Source organism: Mastomys coucha, unplaced genomic scaffold (genome assembly GCF_008632895.1).
Source record: "Mastomys coucha isolate ucsf_1 unplaced genomic scaffold, UCSF_Mcou_1 pScaffold13, whole genome shotgun sequence".
Classification (NCBI taxonomy): domain Eukaryota; kingdom Metazoa; phylum Chordata; class Mammalia; order Rodentia; family Muridae; genus Mastomys; species Mastomys coucha.
The window spans coordinates 35,918,663-35,923,790 of NW_022196895.1; the positions used below are offsets into that span (position 1 = coordinate 35,918,663).

At 45.0% G+C, this 5,128-nt stretch overlaps 1 pseudogene across 1 annotated transcript; it reads left to right on the top strand.

The window, feature by feature from the left end:
• The first annotated feature begins 1,476 nt into the window (after positions 1–1,476).
• LOC116087095 lies at positions 1,477–4,075 on the top strand (annotated as a pseudogene). The gene has a single exon (XR_004117249.1). The product of XR_004117249.1 is annotated as a polyadenylate-binding protein 1 pseudogene (transcript).
• The last annotated feature ends 1,053 nt before the right edge of the window (positions 4,076–5,128 follow it).

Consider the following 5,128-nt stretch of genomic DNA (forward strand, 5'->3'; position numbering starts at 1 on the left):
GTTCATGTCTGTGCAATCCCACTGTTGGAGATGGATGAGACCTTGGCTTGCTTCTCATTAATGGGATAGGTCCCAGGATATATATTACAGGATATTCGGATTATAATACCAGTAGTTGTAATGCATGTCTAAGAAGGGAATTTCCCTTGCTGGGTTTGAAGAAGCAAGCTATTATGCTTGCTCTGCCTGCGCAGGGGGCAGAGAACTCAGGGAGGCCTCCTATTGCTGTCCAGTGGGAAAATGAGGCCATACTGCAAAGAGCTGATCCTGCCAACAACCTGCTGCTCAGGAGGCCTTGGAGGTATCAGCAGAGTCCAACCCAGGCACCAACTCCATAAAGGTCCATCACTTTGGTTGTCCCTTATCCTTTCCAATCTGTTTGTCTCTGGTCCACAGGGCAGGGACCATGAGGCAACTAATTTGTAATTCTCTAAAGATTTTTTTTTTTTTTAGTATTAATGTGTCTGCATGTATGATGTGTGTGTGTGTGTGTGTGTGTGTGTGTGTGTGTGTATAGGTGTGCCACAGTATATATGGGGGGATTAGAGGATAACTTTTAGGGGTTGGTTCTTGCTTTCTGCAGTTGGTTCTAGGGACTGAACTCAAATTGTTAGGCTTGCACTGGCAAAAGCTTTTACCTGATTAGTTACCTCGATGACCTCTGATTTATGTGTCCTGATTGATTCTGGATATTAAATTACTTGTGTCTCTGTGAGAAAGAGAGCGCCATAATCAGCATGGCTGGTGGTGATTCGCTATCTTTTTGGAAAACCAGAATCAGTCCAAGGGACATTTACAAGTGTGCTTTACAGATTCAAGTGATCTGCTTCCTGATCTCCAATCTGGCTTTACCAGCAACAGTCAAAATGAATTGCACTGCCTCATAACAAAGGATGATCTTGTACAATACATTGCTCTAAGTCCATGCTAGTAAAGAAAAAAAAAAGTGAAAATGAAAACATTATGATCCAATAAACATTTTATTTTTTAAAAATACCAAAAGTGTCCCTTTCTTCCTGATGCTTCGTGTTGAGACTACAGATTGCCTTTTGGCCTTGAAATACACATTTATTATCTAAAAATATCTCCAGCTCTTAGTGGCTAAGGCAGGCAGATCATCATGAGTTCAAGGATGGTCTGGTCTATATGTTGAGTTCCAGGACACCCTGGATTATAGATTGAGAAGCTGTCTTTAAAATTAAGTCTCACACACAAAAAAGACAAAAATAAAAATAAAATTTTCTTAATACTGCAAAGACTTAAAAAAAAAATCAATGTTTCCCCTGGGGTTGACTTTTAATTTTGTTATTTTCTTCTTTTAGAAAATAATAAGGCGAAACATCTGAGGCCCACCTGTTCATCCTCTGTTAGCAGGGTCCAGAAGAGACCCTACTGGCCCATACCTTCAAGCATATAGTCTTTGCTCTCTGACCAGCCAGTCTCGCTCCCACGGCAGCATGCACCCTATACCGCGCATGCGCCCAGCTCGGGCTGTGGTCCTGGGGCTCTGTGGCCGGCCGTTGGGGAGGTTTTTCGTCCCCTTGGTTTTTGATCCCTCTACACTTGCCCGCTCTGTCCCTGCCTCTGTCCCAGCTCAGCACTGGCCCTGCTCTTCTTGCAGGAAGGTGGTGGCCTGAGGCCCCACGGGCTACAGTGCCCAGATGAACTCCAGTGACCCAGGCTGCCCCATGGCCTCACTCTATGTCGGGGACCTGCACCCTGATGTGACTGAGGCGATGCTCTATGAGAAGTTCAGCTCTGCCGGGCCCATCCTTTCTATCCGGGTATACAGGGATGTGATCACACGCCGCTCTCTGGGCTATGCTTCCGTGAACTTTGAGCAGCCTGCTGATGCAGAGCGAGCTTTGGACACCATGAACTTTGATGTCATCAAGGGCAAGCCGGTCCGCATCATGTGGTCTCAGCGTGATCCATCACTTCGCAGGAGTGGAGTAGGCAATGTGTTCATTAAAAATTTGAATAAGACCATTGATAATAAAGCGCTGTACGATACATTCTCTGCTTTTGGCAATATTCTTTCCTGCAAGGTGGTTTGCGATGAGAATGGCTCCAAGGGCCATGGATTTGTACATTTTGAGACAGAGGAGGCAGCGGAAAGGGCCATCGAGAAAATGAACGGGATGCTTCTGAACGACCGCAAAGTGTTTGTTGGACGGTTTAAGACTCGAAAAGAACGAGAAGCCGAGCTTGGAACAAGGACCAAGGACTTTACCAATGTTTACATCAAGAACTTTGGGGACCGCATGGATGATGAAACCCTGAATGGCCTCTTCAGCAGGTTTGGACAGGTCCTAAGTGTAAAAGTCATGACCGATGAAGGTGGGAAATCCAAAGGATTTGGGTTTGTCAGCTTTGAAAGGCACGAAGATGCACAGAAAGCGGTGGATGAGATGAATGGAAAGGAACTCAATGGAAATCACATTTATGTTGGTCGAGCTCAGAAAAAAGTGGACCGACACATAGAACTTAAGCGCAAGTTTGAACAGGTGACGCAAGATAGGGGCATCAGATACCAGGGCACTAACCTTTACGTGAAAAATCTTGATGATGGTATTGATGATGAACGTCTCCAGAAAGAATTCTCTCCTTTTGGAACAATCACCAGTACAAAGGTTATGACAGAGAGTGGTCGCAGTAAAGGATTCGGCTTTGTGTGTTTCTCCTCCCTGGAAGAAGCCACAAAAGCAGTTTCAGAAATGAATGGGAGAATTGTGGCCACGAAACCACTTTATGTAGCTTTAGCCCAGCGCAAAGAAGAGCGTCAGGCTCACCTCACTAACCAATATATTCAAAGAATGGCAAGTGGAAGATCTGGGCCGAACCCTGTTATCAACCTCTACCAACCAGCACCTTCCGGTTATTCCGTGACCGCTGTCCCACAGACTCAGAACTGCACTCCATGTTGCCCTAGCCAAATTGCTCAACCAAGGCCAAGTGGTCGCTTGACTGCTCAGGGTTCCCGGCCTCTTCCGTTCGCCAATGTGCCTGGTGCTATCCACCCAGCTGCTCCTAGATCGTCGTTGACTACCGTAAGACCAAGTTCTCCCCATGTTCAAGTCATGACAGCACCTCGCATTACCAACACACCAGCACAGACAACGGGTCAGCCTTCTGCCGCAGCCTCTTCAGCTGCAACGGCCCTTGTTCGCTCGATTCCACAGTATAAGTATGCCGCAGGAGTCCGGAACTCCCAGCAACATCTTAATGCTCAGCTGGTGCAACAGCCTGCTGTTCGCGTACAGGGTCAGGAACCTTGGGCTGCTTCCATGTTGGTAACTGCTCCTCAAGAGCAAAAGCAAATGTTGGGGGAAAGGCTGTTTCCCCTCATCCAAGCCATGCCCCCGACTCTGGCTGGTAAGATCTCGGGCATGTTGCTGGAGATTGATAACGCGGAACCACTTCCTACGCTTGAGCCTCCAGAGCCTCTGTGTTCTAGGGCTCAGGAAGCTGTGGCCCTACTCCCAGCCCACCAACCTAAAGAGGCTGCCCAGAAAGCTGTTGGCAGTACCTCTGGTGAACCAACTGTTTAAATTGATCAGAGACCTCAAAAAAGAAACTCACACTTTGCAGAAGAGAAAAAAAATCTAAACATTGAAAAAAAAACATAAATATTATTTAAAAAAAATAGTAAAATATAAAATAAATAAAAAAGGAAAGGAAACTTTGAACTCTATGTGCTGAGCATCTAAGATCTAGCATCTAAGCCTGGCCTGATTTAAAAACAGCAACACCCCCACCCCCGACAGAAAGAGTAGAATCTACAAACCAATGCTTTGTAGACCCCAGGAAAAGCATTTTCAGCAAAGTAGAAACACTTAGAGCATCCTTTTAATTTTGTAATTCTTTATTGTTGAATAGCTCAAAATGTTAGTTCTGATAGCAGAATTGATAACTGAGCAAGGAAACATAATTTGAATTATAAAATTCTTATTTTAATAAGAACTCACACAGTGGAAAAAATCGGATATTATTTAGGTAGGGATAATGTGCTCTATCATTTTCTTTGTATTACTCTATATTAAATTATATATTAGAATAAAGAACAACTAGATGACTTAGTCTTGTGTTAATCTGCACACTAATGGTATAAGATCTTAAGTTGCCTGGACATTGTCTTAATACAGGGTGCAATCTCTCAAGGAATGCAAACTATTGATTCTCTGACACCCCACACCCATCCCCCAGGGCCCCAGGCTTGCCTCCTGTTAGGTGGAAAATCCAATCATGGAAACAGACACAGGAGACAAAGACACGGGGAGACATCGCCTATCCCTCTGCCTCTTCTAAGTTCCACTGGTGGGAGGAGGGAGGCACGGAAGAACCTCTCTCTTCTTTTTATCCAGCAATGTAGCTGGAACAGATGCTTAAATGGCAGGCATAGGGTGGATATTTAAATGAGGTTAAGAAAACACAAGCAAAAAAGAACAGTTTCGAGTAGCAGATCACAGTTCTAGAAGCTGTTTAGAACTGGCTGCTGAACATAGTCCGAAGAAGCCATGTTCATATACACATTCACCAACCCAATGTGTAATTCACTGACTCCATCACCATTTGCCTGGAACCAGCATTGTTGCTGGGGACAAATGCTTATACAACAACGACACGGTCCCTATAGGAAAAATCACCCAGGTATGGTATGTGCAAAGACCCAGAGAAATAGAGTGAGCTGAGGATCTAGGCTAGAGGCTCTTTATGGGAGTGGAGGCAGGAAAGAAGGAAAGAAAACAGGGAGGGAGAACAATAGTGTGTGTGTGTGTGTGTGTGTGTGTGTGTGTGTGTGTGTGTGTGTATGACAGAGAGAGAGAGAGAGAGAGAGAGAGAGAGAGAGAGAGAGAGAGAGAGGGAAGTGAGGCATTCTCCTGAACTGGTAAACTTCCCTGGACTTTTGTGGGGGTTTTTCCAAGGGTCTATCTTATGTTACTCTTGCTTTAAATCCTACCACGGTCATAGAATATAGCAATAGGACATTAGTTGTGTATCAGAGGGCGACTCCATACCTCATAGCAATCCTGGTGTGATACAATGAAATATCGAACTGACTTCTTTTCGGAGCCATAGTGGGTACTCAGAATCCGATAGTTACCATTTTGCTTTTGGAGAGCCTTCC